We start from the raw sequence: 26,044 nt of genomic DNA on the forward strand, positions 1-26,044 counted from the left end.
TAATTGCTCAGCTAAGAGATTGTTAATGGTGTATTATTTATATGTATTATTTATATGTATTAATGGTGCATTATTTATAATGTCTTTTGAAAGCCAGATTTACATGACAGAATTTTAATCAACAGGTAAGGCAAATGGTAATTCTGGTCGTGATGTTACAAAAGCAAAGCTATAAGAGGTTTACCAAAAAGAAGAAGAAGAAGAAGAAGAAGAAGAAGAAGAAAAGAAGAAGAAAAGAAAAAGAAAACTCTCTGTGTCCCGAGTTGTTTTTATAAAAATTTATTTAACTAATAATGTAGGTGACTTTTGATGATGAAAAAGCACAATGCAGACTACTTAAACTCAAAACCTTTTATTTACTTATGGTTATTTTGTCTGTATTCTTTAATTACTAACAAATATGTACAGGCGACTTTTTCTGATAACCCCATGACTCCAGACCAAAAAAAAAAAAAAAAAAAAAGTATTTCATGTGGAGTCTAATGTTTTATCTGTTATTCACATTTTTCATTTTATCCACCTTTACCCCTCATGAGAAGGTGTTTTCTTCATGTGTTGCTGCTGGATCCTATCCGTTGTGTTTCATGCCTTGATACTATGAACACATGTAAAGTACAAATGTCTCAGTCTTTATGGGCAATATCTGCCTCCTCTAACTTCTCAGCGAACGTAAAAGGATGTTTGTTGGCTCCAGTTATTGTGATTCTGGCTGATTGTGTGTTGATGGCAAGTACATTTTTATCACTTCATCTGAATAATTGAACTAATAAATTCAAAGAGAAAAATATTGTTTATTGACATATCTAGGGAAAATACCACATGTTGTGTGGATAATTTGTTCTTAATTTAGAAACCCTGCAAATGAAAACTATCATATATATGCTTATTTATGTTTATGGAAGTGGAGTTTTAAAAAATGAACTTATTTCCTCATCTAGTATATTTCATAAATTATCCTAATATGTCTTTGTCTCCCTTTTTTTAAAATTTGGGTGGAGGGGAGGAGTACAAGATGATAAGTTATAGTCAAATTGATTAATAAGGTGATTCAGTTCTCCAACAAATGTTTGTATTCTACTATTAACAAAACTGAAAGATAAATTATTTTGTTACTGGTTTCTTTCTGCTAGCTTGGGATTCATTTCTCAATTGCATAGGTTAATAAATTCAAATTAATATACTCTTCAGTGAATCAGAAAAAAATACTTAAAAGGATACCACATTAGAATAGAATCCTTGATTTCTATGGGTGATATCTAATTCAATGAATACATTTATTTCCCTAGATGTTTGATTTTAAAACATGTATTTTATATGATAAGAACAATTAGCATAGGGATGTTTGGCTGGCTTGCTTGGGAAAGTATGCAACTCTTAATCTCAAGGTTATAAGTTGGAGCCCCACATTGGCTATAGAGTTTACTTAAAAATAAAATCTTAATAAAAAGAATAATTAGTATATAATTTAATTTATATTTTAAAAATTGTAGCATTAAAATTTTAATTTTTAAATTTTTTTTTCAACGTTTATTTATTTTTGGGACAGAGAGAGACAGAGCATGAACGGGGGAGGGGCAGAGAGAGAGGGAGACACAGAATCAGAAACAGGCTCCAGGCTCTGAGCCATCAGCCCAGAGCCCGACGCGGGGCTCGAACTCACGGACCGCGAGATCGTGACCTGGCTGAAGTCGGACGCTTAACCAACTGAGCCACCCAGGCGCCCCTAAAATTTTAATTTTTAAAATAATAACAAAAGAAAGAACATGATATGCTATCTTTCCCAATTATATCTTTTTTTTTTTTTTTTTTGGTCTTCCAGACCCAATTTAATAAGTTTGACCAGGATACACAACCTTAATAACCACCACAAACTGATATTTTTAGCACAGTTTTATGAGTGTGTGTGTGTGTGTGTGTGTATGTAATATAGGGATTATTTCACTCTAGGTATCTAACGTTTTTGCTAAGTTTTTAACTTTAAAGTAGATTGAATCACTTATCTCATAATACCCTCGTCTCATTTTATATTTTGCAATGTTGTAACTTGCTCCCTGTGAGAAGTGCATTCATAGAGTTGCAAAAAATCTGTCATTTAGTCAAACATATTAAGTTGAACAATTATAATACGTTCAGCACACATTTTATATTTTGTCATCTACTTTATAAATACTTTAGTTAGCAGTAGCTAGATACTGAGTGAGATCATTTATGCTTGCCCAGAGTTGTCACAAAATTTACAGTTAATTTAAAATTTAGAGTTAAGACATCCAAGTCTCCTTACCTCTTTTTAAAATGTTTATTTATTTTTTGAGAGAAAGAGGGCACAAGTGGGGGAGGGGCAGACAGAGGGAGAGAGAGAATCTAAAGCAGGCTCTGTGCTGTCAGCACAGAGCCCAGTGTGGGGCTCAATCTCACAAACTGTGAGATCATGACCTGAGCCAAAATCGAGACTAGGACGCTTCACCGACTGAGCCACCCAGGTCCCCCCCAAGTCTCCTTACTTCTAAATTCAGAAAGATTCTATCAGTTGAGGCCAACCACATTCCTAGGGGTCCTCTAATAATTGGTAAAAGCCACTCTTCCAATATCTGCCCTCATGCCTTCTACTGCACATAACTTGAAAATAAATCTGGGGAGAAAGCAGAATCACCTTTCAGGGAGTGTAGTGTTTGAAGAGAATGGTACTTCCCAAAAGAATAACTACATGTGGGCTAGAATGACATTTCTTCCCCTGTATGGCCACATGCTCACTCAGGAGGAAGGGGTGGAAGAGAGAACTGTGATTACCCAATGAAGCTGAGGACTACCCTTCATGTGTGTGTTCATCGGTGTGAAAGAGTGGAGGCATCACACAGGCAAATGGCCTAGAATAAGAGGGACGACCCACATGGAGAGAACTGTGAGCTTATAGAGTCAGTAAGGAGTCTGCCTTGTGCCAGTTCCCCCAAGCTGCCTGTGGACTAAGCACTTGGAGCGAGGAAGAAAAGCTGCTATGGAAAAGCAGACCACATGACCCCATCCACTCCAAGTCTCAAGAGGAACAGGCCTAGCCTTAGCTGGTGGAGAGAAGAGCTCTGAACTGAATAAGAGACTGAGATTTTCATAAAGTCCTAAGTAATAGAAGTGACTTTTTAATAATGAAGAATGGCTGAGAAACTGTAGAAGTAAACTGAAATATTGTTAAGGAGTGGACACCCCAGTGATAAGATGGAGACAGGCTGGGGTGGGGGTGGTGTTCAATGTATCATAGATGGGACAGTTTTTGAAAGGCAAACAAACTTCTCATTCCGTTTTCCTGAATTGATCTTCAATAAAATAATTACATGCACATATCATATTAATTACATTTATACTATTAGTATGATGTCCAGTAAGTGTCATGTTGCCCTTTTGTGGCTCTAGACTCTGCTTATCTCTGTCATTTCACAGACCGTGTATTTACACTATAATCCCAAATGCTAATTTTTAAATCCTATCATGGTTAGAGGTATTGTTTGTTTTCATATAAATTATCTTAGTAGCAGCATTTTATAAAGTATTCATAAGAACCTTGAATAATCCTTACAAAAAAAAAAAAAGATCTCTTCTTCCTTGTAGTTAAGCATTTATAGCTTCCTTAACTGTGGAATGGACACAGTGATAATAGTTTCCCTCTATCATAGAAAATCTGAGGTAATTAGACGTACTCTAACATATTTCTCATCATCATTATTAGTATTATCATTATCTGAGAGAACACTAATAGGCCAATAAGAATATGTCTTCTTAGTAGATGTCAAGAAAGCACTCCTTAGAGATAATTGCTGTAGGACTTGTAAAAGATATTTCCTCTCCATTCTCCAGCCTGTCTCTGAGGCAGATTCTTCTCCTCAAATATAATCTGGTTCTTTATTTTCTACAAAATCTGGTCATTGAGATGAGAATTTTGGATCTTGAGGCAGGGCAGATTGTGTAGCCCAGTCTCCTTATTTCATCAGTGTGACATCTAAAGAATCAGGATGGCCTTCACGGTATTTTATAAAAGCTATAGCTCAGGACACAAGCCAGCCTTTGTCCTCCTATGCATGCATATTCTATTGCTCTTCCTTCTTTTCTAAGCCATTTGAGCTTAAAGACCCATTTAGTACCCAGCAGATCAATCCTAGAAGACCAGGCACAAAATCCTGACTTTAAAACTTGATATTTGTGGAAGTAAATAAAGTACAACCAAATGAGAGAAGCAAAGGCTATTTATTCAGAGCTTGTCACAGCAAGGTTGTCAGCCACCATTACATGCGTTTTGGCAGAGAATCAAAAGCAGGCAGAGGAGTAGACTGGACACAAGGAAAGGCTTCAGCTGAGCCCTGATTGTAGGCTGTTGGCATGAAAAAGCTGTAGGCATGATGTTTAAAAGCTGAAGCATAGGAACAAGGTGAAGATATATGATTAGTTAGGATTTTGAGAAGTCTTTTCGCCAGGTTAGAAAGTGTAGACAGTATCATTGAACAATGTATGCAGGAAAGTGATAATCAAGTTTGCATTGTGCCAAAATCACTCTGATGTGGCGATGAAGCACGCAATGGGAGGCAGAAAGCCTCCAGAAAGTGGCCCAAGAGTGACCCAGGTATATAATTTGGATTTTATCCACCCCTTCTCCCTTTCTAAATCATCCAGTTAGAACTGTGAATATATTTACTAAGGTGATAGAATTTAAATAAATGATACAAGTATTACATAATTTAAACTTACTTCGTTATTAAACCAAGAAGACAACAGATACATCTTAAATGGAAAAAAAGCTTCATATTTTCTGCCCTATCATACTTTTTCCATTTCCATTTTCCCCTTCCTTGTTCTTGTCTATTTTGCATCTTTTTTTTAATAAATATATCTCCTCCTATGTATCTCCTCCTTGAAATCCAGAGGGGCATCACTTTTCCATAAGCCAAAGGAACAAGATCATCATTACTTGATGCCCTTAAATAAATGCATTAGTCAAAATGACAACCACATTGGCAATCAATAAAGACATAGAAAAAATGGCTGAAGCAAGTAGTGAGTTCAGAAAAGCAGTCTAGTTAAACAATTGCTCACCTAACTGAACAAGATTAATAGTGATTGATTTCAAGTATACCTTACAGAGCATATTTGTCTAACTATTCATCCATTCCTATCTCCTTCCCACCTTTCCCCTTTCTCCCAGTGTCACATTTACTGATGACTTACAGATTTAGTGAAAGAGCTAATTATGAAGTCTTACTTTCTCAATACAAATTGAAGGTTGGAAATATGTTAATATCAGTGATTTACCTGTATTGAAGAATTTTATACTTTATAGGAATGATATTAATACTTGTGCTGAAAATACTATAATTCTATAAATTGTCTATGTGTACATGGTTGAAATTTCTAGAAGAAAATGAAAATGACCCTTCCCTACCGTCTCTTCATACCCCAATTCAATTCAGTTTTGTGCACACCTAAAAAGCCAACTTTTCTGATAATACCTTTCTTTACTTAATTAAATTTTTTTTATTCTTTATTTATTTTTGAGAGAGAGGTAGAGTATGAGCAGGGGAGGAACAGACAGAGGGAGATAAAGAATCCAAAGTAGGCTCCAGGTTCTGAGCTGTCAGCACAAAGCCCAACACGGGGCTCCAACTCACAAACCGCGAGTTCATGACCTGAGCCGAAGTCAGACGCTTAACCAGCTGAGCCCCCCAGGCGCCACTCTAATAATACCTTTCTGATCTTGGTCATCCTCTGCCTCTTTCTTTTTCTTTCTTTCTTTTTTTTTTTACACTTACATTTATTTTCAGAATGAGTTATATATGAGAGGAGAGGGTCAGTGATGACAGCCAGGTTTTTAGTTTGGGCAACTGAACAAATAAATTTGAGGTTGTTTTCTTGTAGCAAAATCTGATGAAAGCTGACTAATTTGAGTGTGACAGACACCATTCTCTCAGATAAATTGCACAGGAAAAGTAAAATATTTCTTTCACAGGTATTGAGTTCAGTCACTGCTGTTTTGAGTTTGAGGCACCTATAAAATGTCTAAGAAGTGTTATGAAATCAACTTGGCTGGAGCTAAAGATGTAAGAGTATCAGAAAATCTTTGGTAGTCTTGTTTGTGGAAATTGTATACAGAAAGAAGACAAAGAAGACGAAAGACTGAGCCTGATATTTAAGGTCCCCTAATCAGAAGAAAAGCAAATGGGAAAAACAAACAATGACAACAACTTCACAGGAAAAAATAAAATAAAATAACCAAATGGGAATTGATAGATAGAAAGCAAACCAGGATAAAACGGGGCTAAGGGAAGAAAAAGGATATTTCAAGAAATGAAGGCGAAACAGCTTTTGTTTTAAGATAAAGAACCAAAAAGTTACCTTCAGTTACAAATTACTGTCTTAGGGCAATTCTTACCGACACTTATAGTATAGTCCTGACTATTGACCAGGATTTTACAATAAGCCTGAATGTTGTTAGTGGAATTATCCTGCTTGCCCATAAATCTGTTTTTTTTTATTCATTAAATACAACTGTTATTATAAAAATACTCTGTGCCTTTGACATACATGACTAGACTCTCTGGGTGTGTGTCAACATGCCATAGAGACAAAACTATTTGCCCTTGAGAAAGACAGGAGTGACAAATTGGTGTGTGTGTGTGTGTGTGTGTGTAGTATGTGTGTATGTGTGAATTTAATACCTATGAACATGTTTTACAACATTCACAGAATGGAACTTATTTACAGTTACATATATAGTTATGGAGAATGTAGGAAGAAGGTAAATTTTGAAATTTTGGGGAGTAAACAACCATGTGAGGAAGAAGAAAATATCTGTGTTTGAGGCTATCTAGGGATAGAAAGATGGAATCAACTTCTATTTAAAAGCTATAATTTTATCCTTATTCATGAAGTTAACTCATATAGGACAAAACAGACAGGTTCCTATGGCACCCATAAACACAACATTGTGTGAAACTTTCATTTACATCAGGTTAAAACACAATTTTATATTCCATAAGAAATTAAGGGGCATTGCAGAATTATTTACCCCATGTTTGCCACACTACATTAATATTTCTGTTAATCTAATTTATAAATCAAAATACTAACCGCTTGAAAAAATATATATTGTAGTTTATGTATGCAGAGTGGTTTCTATTTAAATGAGTCATCAGAAGAGAAAGAGTTTTGTTTACCTTGCAGTTTCCATAAATACACTTTTACTTTCCAAAACCCTGATGTAGAAAACGCCACTGTATTCAAGTTGATCTCGGCTGGCTTAGTGACATTAAGGGAACAAACCAATTTCTGCAGTGACAAGGACAAAAGAAATAAAGAGTAAAATATATTTATGTGAAAAAAAAAACAAAGCAAAACAAAACAAAACCCCAAACTCGTTTTCATTGTTTTTGAGTCAATGTGAAATTGCAAGAATGAACTTGCCGTGTGTTTGGAGAATATCTTTTAATGCTTCTTGCTGTACCAGATAAAATAGAAGAAATAAAAGAGAATAAGGAGAACTATGTAATAATGCTAGTAGCTTCTCCTGTGACCTTGGGCAAGTGGCTTAACCTTCTGGTGACTCAGCTTTTCCATCTGTAAAACTGAATGGTAATTACCTCATTTATTCTGCACTCAATAGGTTGCAATTTGTATAAGCCTTGTTCAGCATCAAGGACATTTCTTCAAGGCTTCCTTCTTTTCATTGCCTGATGTCTATTTTTCACAATTTTAATAACGATTAATGTGATCACTATAACAAAATGGGGAGGGGGGCGCATAATTTATCTACTTTTGCTGAGCAATAGCTCATAGTTAAGCCATATCTTATACATTTTCCTGTGGGTAAAAAATGGCAAATGAAAGGCAGGAGCCAAAGACTAGAACAAACTACATTTAAGTAGATAATTACCTACCAGTTATTTCTTAGTGATTTCTGTATTTTAATTCAGCTCCTAAAATTTGATAAACAACCTCAAATCAGAATCAAAGCCATCCATGGAGGGGACACCATCTGTCGTTCATGCCCATTTTTACTGAACTCTTTTTCAGTGTTTATTCATGAGGTCAACTACTTACCTCACTCTTATACTTTGGAAAAATGCAAACAGATGTTCTGTTTTTCTCTTGCATATCATCAGTTCTGACTAATGATGGTACAGTTCACGTTGGTGAATTTTCCCTGGCCCGCATTATATCTTCCAAATAACTTTGAGTCTCACCAGCTTCTTGACACCGCTTTTATCATTCAGTAAACACATTGATTACTTGACAAAGAAGACTTCAGCTAAATTGAACATTTTTAAGATCGATTTAGACACTGTCTCACTATTAGAAGAGCTAATACAATTTTAAGCACATTTATTTTTCTCACATCTGGGATGCTGGCCTCCAAACGCACTTTAAACCAGTGTATAAAAATCTTCAGTGATTCTTACAACCCAGAATCCACAGTTATATTACAATTAACATCCATAATCACTAACTCTAGAATTGCATATAAGTAATAGAGGAATGCAATGTTTAGATTTAATGCATAATTAAAAACTCTGATAATTGTGGTTGTAAGTTTGTACATCCAAGTATCATAAAGAAGTGCTTAACTAGAAAATAATTTAAAAGGAGAAGGTGAGGATTAACATACAGTAAAAGTGGTGTTTCAAGTCACAGAAGCTTAGTGTTGCCCAAATCAACTATAAACCAACCGTGAAACATTCTTATTGGACTAATAAAATACCATTGTGATACGCATTCCCAATTTTTTTTAATTCACATGTGTGTATTTTTATTATAAAATACTTATTATAATAAAATTTCACAACAAACAATGTTATTGATTTCAGTGTGCCTCCTATTGCAGCAAACATACACTGTCAAAAGCTTTCTTGAACACATGGTATAAAGAACATCTGTCCATTGTTCTAGTTTTCCACAAGTCCAGTGTCATCAAATCTTTCACCATGTAATAGACGTCCCCTTTTCTCCAGGTTGCAATAACATTTTCCTTATTGTCTTTAAAACCCTTACCAGCTCTTCTGGAAGCTTTTCCAGCTTTTGCTAATAGCCCCCTTAAGTCCCATAGAATCTGCCCTCTGTTCCATCCCCAAAGCAATGTCGTATGTTGAGGATATCTGGGGAAAACCCCTCTTTTAAGTACTAGATTCTTCTTTGGTTTCCTATTTCTGCATAGCAAACTATCCAGCACTAACTATCCAGCACTAACTGCTTTAAACAGCGACTTTAAAAATTAGTTATCATGCTTTCCTAGGTCAGGCATTTGGGTAGAGCTTGGCTAGTTGTCTTCTGCACCATGTGACATCACATGAGAACATTCACTTGGCACTTGGGCTCAAATGGAAGATACACAGTGTCTTCACTCACATGTCCAGTAGCTTCGGAAGGATGACTGGAAGGCTGGGCTGAGCTGGAACTGACAGAGGCGCCTGTAGGATTTTGGTGGAAACAGGGTACAGCTCAGAGACCCAAAGGGAGGGTTATGAACTAACAACCTGTGGCTATTCCCTATGGACGTGGCAGCAGCGTGCCATGTGACTATGGACATGGCAGCAGCTAATTCTCTCGTGGCAAGCAGGCATGAGGAAGTAATGCAATAAAATGGAATTATTTGGAATTGTAGTCAGTTGTAAAGGAAAAACAAATAAGCAAATAAATCTTTGTCACATTTTGGAGGATTTCAAAGAAACGAGGGTGCTAAAGAAGAACAATACCTATCAACAAATAATTTCTCCAATAAGGTATTAGAGTACAACAAACATGTATTTTTTTTTTATTTTTTTTTCAACGTTTATTTATTTTTGGGACAGAGAGAGACAGAGCATGAACGGGCGAGGGGCAGAGAGAGAGGGAGACACAGAATGGGAAACAGGCTCCAGGCTCCGAGCCATCAGCCCAGAGCCTGACGCGGGGCTCGAATTCACGGACTGTGAGATCGTGACCTGGCTGAAGTCGGACGCTTAGCCGACTGCGCCACCCAGGCGCCCCAACAAACATGTATTTTTAAAGCAATTGGTTCTGCCTTAGTGTCAAGAGAAGTTAGATCTGAGTCAATCATGTACCAATTGGGGTTCCAGTAGAAAAAGATGTTATGGCTTCATTAGGATGAATCAACGGATGTTTAATAAAAGGACTGTTTACAAAGGTGTGTGTGAGGGGTGGAGAAATTGCGAGGGGTAATACAGTAATCTAGGAACAGGAAGAATAAAGATACAATTACTTTTAATCCCAGAAGTGACAAGGAGAGGAATGGCTACAAGAACTTGAGAACTGTAGATCGAGACGCCCTCAGTGGAGTTATGCACTGTGTTCAAGGGATACAGTCAACCCAAGATGTAAACATGGAGAGAGTCACGGAAATATAAAATATAACCATATCCCTCTCTGATTTTCTACTCGGGTTCTTTATTGGCCAAATCCAACTGAAAGCCAGAGACGATGGCCTAATCAATCTGATCATTAAAATATCAGACAAATCCCAGCTGAGGGACATTCTACCTGAATAATACTGCCCCCCCCCCGAATGTCAAGGTTATCAAAGGAAAAAAAAAGAAAAAGAAAATGTAGGAGACTATCACAGCCAAGACGAACCTAAAAAGACATGACAACTAAATGTGATAGGGTATTCTTGGTGGGATCATGAAACAGAAAAAGGACATTAGGTAAAAAATGGGCAAATGTGCAAGTACGGGTTTGAGTTAAAAAATGTATCAATATTAGTTTACTAATTGTAAAATATGTACCATATCAAAGATATTAAACACTATGGGAAAGTTTCTTTTCCTACATTTTGCAATTTAAGAACTGTTCTAAAGTTAATTAAAAAAAAACAAACTTTAAACATCTTTTTAGTGTTTTTCACCTTATTGTCACCCAGCTTTGACTGAAATATATCTCCCATTTCATTTGTAAACAGGAAACCACCTTAAAGGACAGAACATGCCTCTGAATCTCAAAAACTCTAAGGAATATCAGTTGCTTCAGGTATTCGTGGTTCTTTTCCCATCACCTAGTAGACAGCCTGTTATATTGATGGAACTCAAATTTAAAAGTAACTTTTTAAGTTCATAAATGTTAAAGATGTATCCACAGTTTGAAATAAGTCATTTTGCAGAGATTTATAACATTTATGATATTCAAGAATGAAAAGATTTTAGCATTAAATAATTTTCTTATTGAGTTAATAGTAATTATGAAATGTTGAACTACATACATGACTTCACCTAAACATTGAAATGTATATACATAAGGTATAACTTGTAAAAACAAAAGAAAAAGAAAGAAAACAACAACAACAACAAACAACGAAGAAGTCACCAGTGTGTATCAGCATACGCAAATATTAATATTTGGCTGTGTTGTATAATTAATTTTCATTGGCAGCATGCCTCCTTGTGTGTTTAGATTTGCTAATGCAACAACTAAATGCACTTTGCCAGTTCTTGTGAAAGTTGACAGACATCAGCTAAATTAAACTGTGCTACAGACAAAGCTTAAATAAATACTGTACTGTGTTAAAAATAATGACTGTAATGGTTATTCCAATAACCCTGTATAAAGTCGCTTCTCATCATCTTTTGGAATCTTAAAGTAACCGTATGAGCTACGGAAAGAATCCATTTCAGAGGGACACGGAAAAAAGGCAATGTATTTGAACATATTAACTCGCAAAACAATCTGTTAACCTATGTATGGGATTGTGCAACTGGTTGTTAGAGCTCTCTTGCTGGTATTCTGACATGAAATTGTTTAACAAGCATCCTGGGAATTAGAGGCTCTTCCTCAGTAGTCGCATATGGCCTTCTCTGCTGCATACATAGCAGCGCTTCTGCGCCTCCCAGACTGACCTAGCATTAACTAAATTGGATGTCAAGAGTGTCAACATGCTTTAACTGCCAGTGACATTGCTCCGTGGGCTTCTCAGATGAAAGACAAAACAGCCTGAAAGGAACAGAACACAGGATTTCAAAAAGCAGGGTGGAATGCAGAGGATTTCTTTTATTTTTGGATTTATTATCTTCTGATACTTTAGTGCTTTACTGGAACGACTGCCATAAACTTTCCATCAAACATGGAATTAGAGGCATGCCTGCATCCATAGATGCACCTAGACTCACGGAGCAGTGCCATTAAAACCGTGTGCTGAAACCTGCAGGCCTCAGTTCCTCTTAGATCTTATTTCATACCATGAACCTACCTCTTACTGGCACCGAACGAAATTTTGAAAGGTATTATCGTAGAAGCGATTTTTTCTTTGTTTGCATTTTCCTAAATATTGGTAACATTTAAAAACATGGCCACAGATATAACTACTCAGGTTTCTAATGGAATGAAATTCAGTGCAACCGTGTTATAACCATAAAATAAATAAAACATTTACAAACTCAACTCACTTATAAGAAATGCTATTTCTTTATAAAAACTGGTCAGTGGTCTCATCTAGATTTGATTTCACTCTGTTCCTGAACTATGAATTTGTAATACCAAATGAAGAAATTCTTGTTTTAATCCACTCTTTAATACCCAGCTGAAAGTATATCCACTTCAGTCAGCTTCTCTGAATTTCTCCAGATTTTAATGGTGTTATATTTATAGTTCTGTTAATGTTTCCGGCCTAGGCCATGGAATTTGTATTGCTTATTTATTATATTGATTGTTTCCCTTCAAGGGAGCACATTATCTAATATGGAAGGAGAAACGATATATATAATAAAGTGAAAAAAATAAATCGACAAATAATTGTAGCAATCGCTGTTGGACATTTATCAGTAACCATCACCCCCCCATCTTTTTTAGTCACTAAAGTCCAAATTTTTATCCCGCACAGTTGTCCAGAATAAAAGATCACATTTCCCAGCATCTTTTACAGGCCAGTGAGATTATGTGTTAATGTCTCAACAGTGAAATACCAGAACGATTTATGTGAAGGGCTTTCAGGAAATCTTTATATTAGGACATTATTCTTCTACTCCGCTGCCTAGAAGGTCTGTGGTGATTGCTGTTGCTCTAGCTACTGTTCTGAAGCAAGAGGCGTAATTGAGGATTTTAGAGCAGGAGAGCAGTACCTGAAGATGTATCAGCAAGTTTCTATAATGTCCAAGACACCCAACTTCAGATTTACTTTTTGTGGAGTGCCTGGGTGGCTCAGTTGGTTAAGCATCTGACTTTGGCTCAGGTCATGATCTCATGGTTTGTGAGTTCGAGCCCCACATCAGGCTCTGTGTTGATTGGTCAGAGCCTGGAGCCTACTGCAGATTCTGTGTCTCCCTCTCTCTCTGTCCCTCCCCCACTCGCGCTCTGTCTCTCTCTGTCAGAAGTGAATAACATTAAAAAAATTAATGAAAAAACAAATTTATTTTTTGAGATAAGCTCATATTTTCTTTTAGCCACACTAATATGGTATGTTTTCTTCTAGGATCAAACCTGATCCTAACTAACAGGGAAGAAGAGAGAGGGATGATAACACCTTAGCGCAATTATAAATGCAGATTTTAACACTCTACTTTCAGTAATTGAAAATAAATTTTGAGAGAAAACCAATAAGGAATTAGAAGGTCTGAACAACACAATCACACTTGACCTAACTGCTTTTTTCTAGAACATGACATTTAAGAATGGCAGGAAGCACATTCATTTTAAGTATAAATAGTAGATTCCCAATATTAATTGCATACTGAATCATAAAACGTGTCTCATTACTTTGAGAGACAAATTCAAATATTCAAATATTTCTAACTGAATAAAAAATAAATCACAACATATTTAAGGTAGTGGGAAGGAGTTAAAGCAAGGCTTAGAGTGAAATTAGCAGACTTAAATGCTTATTTTTGAAAATAATAAAGGTCTAAATTAATGATATAAAGTAAATTTTATCCCACATAAGCAGAAAGAAGAAAATAGCAATTATATATGTAGAAATCAATGAGGAAAATATAAGATAAGAAATCAAAGATTTGATAACAGAAACAAATCCATGAATTTTTTAGTTGATTGAAAAATTTACTAGAATCAATAAAATTCTAGCAAAAGAGATCAAGAAAAAAGAGAAATACATATCACAAATATCATATGTGAAAGAGGGGACACAACTAGAAATCATATAGATATTAAAACATAGTGAGAAAATAATATGAATAAGATTAGATCAATAAATTGAAAATTGAGATGAAATGAACAGATTTACTTAAAGATATATATTACTGAATCTGACTCAAATAGAGAAAATCAGCCTATCCCTCTTTACACTAAAGAAATTGAATTCATAGTTATAAAACAGATACACACACACACACACACACACATATGCACGCACACACGCACATCTGGTCTCCATGACATGATTGCATAATCCTATCAAATTCTTAAGGAAGAAATTATATCACTCATATGTAAAATCCTTTCTAAAAGTAGACTATAAAGGGGGAAATTCTTTCCAGCTCACTTTATTAGGCCAACATTACCCTGAAAGGAAAACTAATCAAAATCATTATGATAAAATAAAAATATAGACAAGCACCATTTATGACAGATATTTTGTCCTTAACAAAATATTAGCAAATTGAGTCCAGCAATTTGGGAATGCACCGTGACCAATTGGTGTTCTTTCCAGGAATAACATTGGTTTTACAATCAAAAAATAATTAATTCAAGTTGCCATATAAATGAAATAAAGGAGGGAAAATAAACAACTTCTAGATTCACAGAAAACATTTAACAAAATTAAGCTATTAAGATAAAATATCTCAATAAATTAAGAAGAGCAAGGATTTTCTCAATTTATAAAGATTATCTATAGAGAACCTGCAGCTAACATCAACTTACTGGTAAAAATTTGAATTCTCTCCCTGTAGGATTGAGAATAAAACAAGAATATCTGCTCTGATCATTTCCATTTAACATTAAACTAGAAGTCTTAGTGAAATATGGCAAAAGGAAAAGAAGGAGCTTTTATATAAATTGAAAAGGTAAAACTGTCTCTTTGGAGATGACAATAGTGTGTATAGAGAAAATCTGAAGAGATACAAAGTCACTAAAACTCATGAATAAACTTACTGAGTCAGTATACAGAAATAAATTATATGTCTGTATATTTCCCTTAAGTAAATAACAAAATACAGCAGATCATTTATAGTAACATCAGAAAAGATTAAATATCTAAGGATATATTTGATAAAATATGTGCAAGACTAGTACAGTGAAAGTATAAAATATTGTTGACCGATATTAAACAATATCTACATGTACGTATGTGGTTAGGAAGACACAATATTGATACAATGTTCATTGTCTCAAAAATGATATATTGGTTCAATATAATTTCATAACAGAACGTTTTGGCTGCAAGTTGATTGTAAAATTTATATGGAAAGGCAGAGACCTAAAATAGCCAAAATATTTTTTATCATTTGATTGATTGATTGATTGATTGATTTTTCATCATGAGAAGTGTACTCGTGAATCCCCTTCCCCTATTTCACCAATCTTCCCACCCAACTAACCTCTGGTAATCGTCAGTTTGTTTCGTGTGTGTGTGTGTGTGTGCTTTCTCTCTCTCTTTTTTCTTTCTTGTTTGTTTTGTTTCTTAAATTCCACATATGAGTGTCTTTCTCTGACTAACTTATTCTGCTTAGCATCATATTCTCTAGCTCTATCCATGTTGCAAATGACAAGATTTCATTTCTTTTTCATGGCCAAATAACATTCCATTATTCCATTGTGTGTGTGTGTGTGTGTGTGTGTGTGTGTGTGTATCACATCGTCTTTATCCACTCATCAATTGATGATGGACACTTGGGCTGTTTCTATAGCTTGACTATTGTAAAAAAATGCTGCAACAAACATAGGGGTGCATGTATCCCTTTGAGTTAGTGTTTTTTGTATTTTTGGTGTAAATGCCCAATAGAGTGATTCCTGGGTCATAGGGTAGTTCTATTTTTAAATTTTAAAGAACCTCCATATACTGTTTTCCACACTGCCTGCTCCAGGTTGCACTCCTACCAACAGTGCATGAAGATTTCTTTCTCTCCACATTCTCCTCAACACTTGGTGTTTCTTAGACTGTTGATTTTAGCCAATTTGACGCATGTGAGGTGGTAACTCCTTGTAGTTTTGATTTGAATTTCCCTGATGATGAGTGATGTTGAACAACTTTTCATATGTCTGTAGCCATCTGTATGTCTTCTTTGGAGAAATGTCTGTTCATGTTTTCTGCCCATTAAAATATTTTTTAATGTTTGTTTATTTGTGTGTGTGTGTGTGTGTGTGTGTGTGAGAGAGAGAGAGAGAGGGAGAGAGAGAGGGGTAGAGAGGGAGAGAGAGAGCATGAGTAGGGGAAGATATCTTCTGCCCATTTTTAATGGGATTATTTGTTTTGGGGGATATTGAGTTATATCAGTTCTTTATATATTTTGGACACTAACCCTTTCTTGGATATGTCATTTGCAAATATCCTTTCACATTCAGTAGGTTGCATTTAGTTTTGTTGATTGTTTCCTTCACTGTACAGAAACTTTTTAATTTTGATGTACTCCTAATAGTTTATTTTTACCTTTATATCCTTTGCCTCAGGAAACATATCTAGAAAAAATGTTGCTATGGTTACTGTCAGAGAGATTGCTTCCTTTGCTCTCTTCAAGTATTTTTGTGGTTTCAGATCTCACATTTAGGTCTTTAATCCATTTTTAGTTTATTTTTCTGTATGGTGAAAGAAAGTGGTCCAGTTTCATTCTTTTGAATGTGACTGTCCAGTTTTTCCAACACCATTTGTTGAAGAGATTCTTTTCCCATTGTATAATCTTTCCTCCTTTGTCAGAGTAATTAATCATATAATGTGAGTTTATTTCTGGGTTTTCTGCTCTTCTATTGATCTATGTGTATATTTTTATTCCAGTACCATACTGTTTTACTTACTACTGCTTTGTAATATACTTTAAGTATATTTACTTACTACTGCTTTGAATTCTGAAATTGTGATAACACCATTTTGTTTTTCTTTTTCAACCAAAATAATTTTCTAAATGCTTATTTATTTTGAGAAAGAGAGCATGCACTAGTGGGGGAGGGGTAGAGAGAGAGGGAGAGAGAGAATCCCAAGTAGTCTCTGTGCTGTCAGCACAGAGCCTGATTCAGGGCTTGATCCCACCAACCATGAGATCATAACCTGAGCCAAAACCCAAGAGTCAGACACCCAACCAACTGAGCCACCCAGGTGCCCCCAGCCAAAATAATTTTTGAGGTGAACAACAAAGTTGGAGAACTTACAGTGCTTTATTTCAAGATATACTATAAAGCTACAGGAATTGAGACAATGTAATATTGGTATGACCTATAAATCAAAGGAACAAAATAGAGGCTAGAAACAGAGATATATGTGTGTGTGTATATATATATATATATATATATATATATATATAAATCTTTTGGTTTGTGAGCATAATTGGTTCTGGAAACATGCTTGTAATCCAAAGCACTTGTATATCAAAGCAAATTTACCCATAAGAAATAACGGAAACTCAGATGATTTGTTCCACAACCCAAAAATATTCATATGAAAATGATTAAAATACTGTAATGTAACACAAAATAATAAATAAAAATACAAAATATAAATAAAAATAAACTAACCTGCATTTAACTTTGAAAACCTTCGTGGCTAATGTGAGGGAGACAAGCGATAGGAGGGTTATTGTGTAGGACGACTTTCACTATCACTAATGGAATCACTGCTGTCTATTGGCTCAATGGAATATCTTTCTTTTCCTGCAACTTTAACAAGGAACCTATCCAATGACACGTGCTTTTGCCTCCTTTTGAGGATTTTGCAGAAATGTGACATTGCATTGTTGTTAAACAGATTCATTGCTCCCACTGCTTTAGACTACTTCAGGTGGTGTTTTTCTACAAAATTTTGCACTGTTTCCCACATTTTACACATCTCCTTAATCTCATTTGAAGTGAGGGACCCTCACCTTTTTCTCCTCCTCCTCTGCAGATGAGATGCAAAGACTTCTTGTAAAATCTTGCAAATTTGGCCACTCACATACCTCGTTCATACTTCTTCATGATTTCCTTCTTAACTTCCACCATAATCATCTCCTTCTTACCACCTTTCTTTTCAACTTTTTTCTGCATGGGGGCCATTGTATATGCTTGCACGGATGTTGACTACAGTACAGCATTAATAAACCCTTGTCATATACTGTAATGTAACTGGCAATAAGGCAGCAGAGCAAAGGGTCTGAATCTGCAGGCAGCCTGACCTAGAATGAAGCAAAGCATTCCTAAGTCACTCTTGTGTGGAAAATCAAAGGACTGTCCATAGGTGCTTTGAAGTGACAAAAACTATACTAGTGCCAGTTGTGGGCACCTTCCAACTTTCTGAAAAATCACTGATTTATGCAAAGCACTGTGGCCTGAGACCAAGCATCCAAGCATGGGAGATGAACACCCACAATCACTCAGTGAGAGAGAGAGAGAGAGAAGAACCATTGGTTTGGTTGTGATCATGTGATGTTGTAAGACTCGTATTGCAAGACATCGCTCATTTGTCTTGCAGAACAAGTTACTTGCAATCCAAGGTTTTACTGTGTCATTTTTTTGTTTGTTTTTACAGGAAAGATAATCCACTAGGGAAAATGAGAGTTGTTGTTTTTTTTTTTTAATTTGGTGCTGGATGGTGCTGGATAATTTGATATGAATATAGAAAAAATATAAACCTCTACCTTTTATCTTAAACTTACAAAATTTTTCTTTGGAATATAACATAAACCTAAACTTAAAACCTCAATCCTTAAAGTTTCTTTCCAAAAAATGTATAAGAAAAAAAGTTTGTGACCTTGGGATTGGCTATGATTTCTTAGGTAGGACTAAGAAGTACAAATTGTAAAATAAGAAAATTGGTTAAATGGATGATATAAAAAATAAGAAAATTAAGAGGTAATTCAAAGACTAGGAGAAATTCATATACATATGAATATAATTATATATATATATATAACATATCTATATGAATGGTTAATATGCACATAAAAATTGGTCATTGGGGAAAGATTAGTTGATACCACAATGAGATACCACTACAGACTTCCATAGCTAAAATAAAATAAATTCATAAAACCATGTGGTACAATGAATTTTGAAGTATAGGTATGCTTTGCTTGTAAAATGCTAATTTGACCACCACTTTAAAAAGTTTGGCATTTTAGTATAACATGCAGATATCATATGGTCGACCAATTTAATTCTTAATTATTTATCTAAAAGAAATGAAAACATATGTTCATGAATGTTTATTGCAGCTTCTCATAATAGCTTTGCGTTAAAATGAATCTAATGTCCATCAACAGTGAATTAACAAATAAATTGCACCCCATAAATACAATGATATATTACTCGTCAAAAGTCAGCACAAGCTACTGATACACCCAATAATGTGTACATATCTCCAAATGTTATTGAGGGAAAAGGAAGTCAGAGAGAAAACAAAGTGTGACTCCTTTTATGTTAAATTATAGGAGATCCCCAAAATCACCTAAACAAAAAACAGACCCCAGATTGCCTTAAGTTAGGGGATATTGAGGAACTTACTACAAAGAGTCAAGAGCATTATTTGGAGATGTAAGAAATGTTCTGTCTTAATTATGGTTTAAGTTATATAGGTGTATACTTTGCCCAAAGGCACCGCACTGTATTTTATATATGGATATATTTTACTGTATATAAATTATGCTCCCCAAACTGATGAAGGATTAGTAATACCTTGATTTAATCATGTATTCTCTGCCTATTTGCATATTGTGCTTGTGGGACAACACCCTACTACTGGCTTCAGCATTATTCACAAATTTTTGCCATATTTTAAGAGCACATTCTTTATATTTATATGACCTTTTTCAGTTTTTTTTTTTTGCAGTTCAACACCCATTCTTTAATGCAGTTGTTTTTTCTTCAAGTTCATGTGGCTGTTTGAATAAATTATCAAATACAATTGACCCTTGAACGACGTTGGTTTGAACTGTGAAGTTCCACTTTATAGACTGATTTTTTTTTCCCCTGGAGAAAGATTTATTGTTTCCATTTGCTCCATGGCTTGGGAGAGGGGGCCAGGGTGGTTATAAAGCTACCTAGTGCCTTTCAGGAGAAGCTCAGATAGAAGCCCTGATACCAGGCGGGTGACCAAGGAGCTGTTTAAGAGCAGCTGGGCTTAGGAAGCTCCTAGTAATGCTTGGAGGTGAGCCTTTCTAAGATATACTCCCCTCGCCCAGCCTGGAGGCCAGCCAGCTGGTGGAGTTGAGTCAGGTGGTCGCCACATTCTTAATAAGTTTCACCTCTTCATCTAGGAAGTGGTTCTCCAGGAAGTCACAGAGATGAGGGTCTGCTCAGGCCGAACCCAGGGTATGCAGACCCCAAGGGCCTGGTTCAGATTTTTCTCTAGAACTGTGGCAGTTTCAGTTTCGTTCTGGGTTTTACCCTCACCCATCCTGGGACAGTTTCCGCATGTTCTGGGTGAGGGAGTGGTTGCTGTGCTGGTTTTGCGTTTTCAAAAGATGCTTGGCACCCTTGTGCTTCTCCTCTGCTGACTCATGAAAGAAGTGGCCTATGCGCTCCATCTTCGAAATAGAAGCCCAGAGAAAGGTAGGTGTAAATGGCCCATAGATGCATGTTAAGCAGGTGCTTGATTGTGCCCCCAACTTGGGGGAATAAGTCTGACAGAATCTGTGAGCTTATGGTTGATTGCAAATAAGGAGTAAACTAAAAAAAAAAAAAAAAAAAAAAAAATTGTGTCTGGTGTGGTCTGGAGGCAGAGGGCAACTGAGAAAAATGGTTTGTAGGCTTGGAACGGAAAAGAGGTTGGAAGATGGTTGAAGGCTGGAAGAAGGGGCATCCCGGGGCCACACTGTCGAAGGAAGGGTAGGTCTGCAGGACCCTGGACTCACGGATAGGCCGACTTTTTACAGTACATTACTGCAAATGTATTTTTCTCTTAGGATTTTCTTTTCTCTAGCTTGCTTACTTTATCATAAGAACACAATGTATGATACATATACAAAATATGTTAATCAACCATTTATGTTATTTGTAAGGCTTTAGGTCAATAGTATGTTATCAGTAGTTAAGTTTTATGGGAGTCAAAAGTTATAAGTAGCTTTTTGACTGCACAGAGGTCACTGCCCCTGACCCCTGAGCATTGTTGAAGGGTCAACTGTAATTGAACGCTTCACTGTGTGTTTGGCTTTCGGCTTTGTCCAGCAAAGCCAAGCTGAGGACAGCAGAAAGAATATCTCGAGACTCCATGCAAGTCAAGAGAGGTAAGAGTGAGGCTCAGGGAAGTCTCCCCAAGCTGCTCTCAAGCTCCCAGGTTTATTAAGCATACATTTAGGGAAACATCGCACAATATGTCAGTGAGCAAAGTCCCAGTAAGAAGATATAGAGAAACAATGCCTTCCCAGGGCGCCTGGGCGGCTCAGTCGGTTAGGCGTCCGACTTCAGCTCAGGTCATGGTCTCACAGTCCGTGAGTTCGAGCCCTGCGTTGGGCTCTGTGCTGACAGCTTAGAGCCTGGAGCCTGCTTCAGATTCTCTGTCTCCCTCTCTCTTCTGCCCCTCCCCTGCTTATGCACTGTCTCTCTGTCTCAAAAATAAATAAAAACATTAAAAAAAAGAGAAACGATGCCTTCCCAAGACTACAAAAGAGCAGATTCAGAAAGCAGGGTGGGGAACAAGATAAGATATTCCATAGATAGCATGGTGTAAGGAATTCTCGAGGACAGGCAGGACCAACCCCTAATATGCATTAATTAACTAGATACTGGCCCACTGTTCTCAACAAGGCCAGAAAGCAGTGTTCTGCTTTGCAATGTGTTCCCTATAATCTCCTAACCCAGGACAGAGCTACTTGATTTCCCACACTTCATGTTTGTAACTGTGACAAATAGCACTGAGGCTGGGAGAGAAGTGAAATAATAAAAGACAGCCCCCCATACTTAGAAATGATTGTGTTGCTTTCTTTCTGTCTATAACCTACAACTAGATTTTAGTTACACATTCCAGGTGGAATTGAGGTGAAGCCATCAGTAAGCAAGCCGAGTTTCACAATCTTGTACTCACCTATTACTGAAAGACAAAACACCTGGAGGAAATGGTCACAGCCTTGAGTATCATTTTTCTTTAAGTGACTTCATGAGGAAAGCTAAACCTTCTACCTACTTTCGACTCCCCACCCCTCTTGATTTCAAACTCCATTACTGATAAGACTGGTTAACCTATTGGACTGTTTTTATTTGGCTAAATTTTCTAGGTAATTGATTTCCTTGTGAACAGACTATAATTAGAAGTGTAAACTATTAGAATAATATTAATCTGTGGTGTATTTTATATGCATAGGTTTGCAGTTTAGAAATTGCTTTGTTTCTTCTCTTTTCTTTTTTCCCTTAGTGTGAAGTAAAGTACCATGAAGTAGTTTCCTTGTGAAAGGAGCAAAGGGACTTGGGGCATATATTTGTGTGTGTGTTTGCCTAACTTCATTGTTTCTGGAGAAGAAAGCCCTCTAGTGACTTTGTTAGTTCTATAAGTTATGTCCTAAAAATGATTGAGTAGATAATACTTCAATTATCGTTTTTTACAAGATTGTAAACAGAACGTCAGATAAACTTTGTGGACATTGTATTTATGCATACATATGCATTTTATGGATCTACACTTACGTTGAAAGAAAGTTGTGGCATATAGAAGAGGTCACATTGCAAGTGTAACAAATAGGAAAAGTCACAAAATGCAGAACTAATTTGAAGAAAATAAATGATTGATGGTGCAATCACTGTGCAAATAGCTAAGGAGAAACTTGGGAAGCAAAAGGGCATCAGGACAATGGAACATATTAAATAAGAGTGGTGGGTGAATAAGCGTCAGTATGGTAGACACTCATAGAGGAGAAACAAATGATTAGAATACACACTTTCAATGAGGACCATAAAGTATTTCCTGTGCGTAAATTTGTAATGTGCATCCACAATATCGTAGGAAGTGTTTACTTTACATATTTTATTGTTACGTGTTTACAAAATAATGAAATCCTTAAAGGTTAGATTTTTGGTTATTGAAAATAACTCAGTTGACAGTATATACCAGTTAGTTAACAGAATTGATATTGACAGTTCTACAAGGTAGTATACTAGCACATCAAATAACCCAAATCTCCAAAAGATAGGTTCATAAGTTAAATTTGAATTATAATCTTAGATAGAAACAGGTTTTTCTTCAGTTCGACCACAAGGTAACCAAACCAGTGGTAGTTTCATGTTGGGCATAAATCTATTTAAAAACCAGCTTCCCATCATCAAATTTCATATAACTAGAAAATCCTCCAAAGAGAATGAATCCAAAGAGAAACACAAACATACCAAAATGTCTCTTTAGTGTCTTGGCATATAATTTGCATAATAATGGCATCTGAAGTAAGCCAGCACATGTTTAGTAATAATGAAGTAAATTATTCATCAAGTACCCATATGTGGAACAGCAAAAATCAATAGGGTATCAAAGTAATAGGGTCTGTATAGATGCATTTGCTTTTCTCTATATGTATAAGCCATTTTCATCATGGTTTGTTAATGGGAGGTATAAATGCCTGCATTAAAAGCTTTAAGTTATCTGCCTGTGATTTATGTTTGCTGTTCTGCAGTCTAGTTTAATGTAATGCTTCTGATGCTAATTGCAGCTTCACAGCGCTATTTGGTGAACAAAAGTTCTCATTTTTGTCAACATGCAGACCAGTTCCTTTTTTGGACAGTCCAACCGGCTTATTCTGCTCGGTCTGTATCTCAGAGGTCAGGGAGAGCTCAAGGGGCTGTGCAGCTGGGGCAAACATTACTCTGCTCTCAGAGATTTGTGGTTCCTGAAAAGACTATAGTTTTAAATTTGCTGTCTTTTATACAGTTGGAGAAGGAAGCAAATACCATTTAACGTGCAAATACTACCTTCTAGGTGCATCGTACAGGTACACTTCCTTATCCCTCACCACTCTGAGAATGGTAAAGTTCTCATTTTATTGATGATGAAACCCTTCAATTAAGGAACTATATGCCATATCCGTACAACGGTAGAAAACGGTATTCCTTCATACTTACCAGTGGTATGAAGATAAATGAGAAACTACTTGTAAAATTCTTGGAAGAGCGACATTTTAAAAGAATTGATTTAAGGGATGCCCGGGTGGCTCTGTCAGTTAAGCATCCAACTCTCGATTCAGCTTAGGTCGTGATCTCACGTTGGTGAGATGGAGTCCAGCATTGATAGCCCCGCGCTGATAGCAGGGGGCCTACTTGGGATTCTCTCTCTCTGCCCCTCCCTCCTTCTCTCTCTTTCTCTCTTTCTCTCCCTCTCTCAAAATAAATAAACATAAATAAATAAAATAGTTAATTAAAAAAAAAAGATTTAAATAACTTATGTCTTATATGGGAGACCATGTTCTTTGCCTTCTAATAGGTGTCACAGAAAATTATATAGACAGGCCCTTGGAAATACAGGATTCCTTGTATAATCAACGTTCTAAAACATTCTGTGATGGAGCTAGCTCATCTGAACACTTTGAGTTAAAGAGAAAGAGTTTTTGAGTTTGTGGAATGCCTCACCACCAAACATTACTATAGTAATCATCAGTGTTGGAAGATAGCAGACACATAACACATGTGACCTATAGGGTGGGCAGCCACGGCTGTAACTTCTTCCTGGTAGAATCTTATGTCAGTGTTATGAAATCAAGGCAATAAACACCAAAAAAAAAAAAAAAAAAAGAATATTCCTATCCTGAAACAGTGAAATGTTCAATTTTTTCTTTATCAATTAATTGACATCTAAAGTACAGATTTGTTAACATGTGTGATTGATAGCCTGATATTAAATTAATCTTGTCTCTAGAGATCACTGAATCATTTCCATCACTTCCTGTGCCGTTCTTATGTTCTCATTTTCTATTACAACAGTCGATGGCAAAGGAAAGCAGAATATTAAATCATTTGTTTTTCATTACAGTTAAGACTTTTAAAACTCCTATGTTCAAAAGTTCAAATTGTTTTCTCTGGATGCTTAAAAATGGAAATATGTTTAATAACTAATAGTTCATTAATCTCACTCAGTAATATTAAAATCACAAACTGACATTTTTTATTATAAATTATCCTCTGTTAAAAGCTGTTGCTTGATAATATATTTCCCTCTCCCTGTGCAACTAGCTATTTAACAGCCATTAGGTTTGTTTTTGTTTGTTTTCAGTGCGATTCCAAATGGCTAACTTCAGGCATTGTAACTCCTCCGCTGAGCTCAACCTCCTGAATTCAATCTCCATTAACTTCCCCAAAATGTTAGCGTTGACACTGATTAGTATATCAACTTGAGAGTTAAATGTTTCTCCTTCCTTTCATCAAAGGGACATTTCTGGATACATGATATGTCCCTTATGAAACACTTATTACTTCTTCAAAGATCCATACTTATTTTGTAAGATTTAATTATCTTTAATTTATCATTTACTCCATGACTTTTGAAAATTCTTTAAAAAAATAATCTACATAATTTGGCTATTGTTGAGAGTGCTGCTATGAACATTGGGGTACAAGTGCCCCTATGCATCAGTATACACAATGGAATACTATGTGGCAATGAGAAAAAATGAAATATGGCCTTTTGTAGCAACGTGGATGGAACTGGAGAGTGTAATGCTAAGTGAAATAAGCCATACAGAGAAAGACAGATACCATATGGTTTCACTCTTATGTGGATCCTGAGAAACTTAACAGGAACCCATGGGGGAGGGGAAGGAAAAAAAAAAAAAAGAGGTTAGAGTGGGAGAGAGCCAAAGCATAAGAGACTGTTAAAAACTGAGAACAAACTGAGGGTTGATGGGGGGTGGGAGGGAGGGGCGGGTGGGTGATGGGTATTGAGGAGGGCACGTTTTGGGATGAGCACTGGGTGTTGTATGGAAACCAATTTGTCAATAAATTTCATATATATATAAAAAAAATAATCTACAAAGGTCTGCAGGTA

General features: G+C 36.0%; 1 pseudogene; it reads right to left on the reverse strand.

Moving 5' to 3' along the window:
* Positions 1–20,220: 20,220 nt before the first annotated feature.
* On the reverse strand, positions 20,221–23,870 carry LOC124510322 (ferritin light chain-like; annotated as a pseudogene).
* Between the last annotated feature and the right edge of the window lie 2,174 nt (positions 23,871–26,044).

Source organism: Lynx rufus, unplaced genomic scaffold (assembly GCF_022079265.1).
Source record: "Lynx rufus isolate CCGP_SWC_20201006 ecotype Redwood Valley unplaced genomic scaffold, mLynRuf1.p SCAF_1, whole genome shotgun sequence".
Lineage (NCBI taxonomy): Eukaryota > Metazoa > Chordata > Mammalia > Carnivora > Felidae > Lynx > Lynx rufus.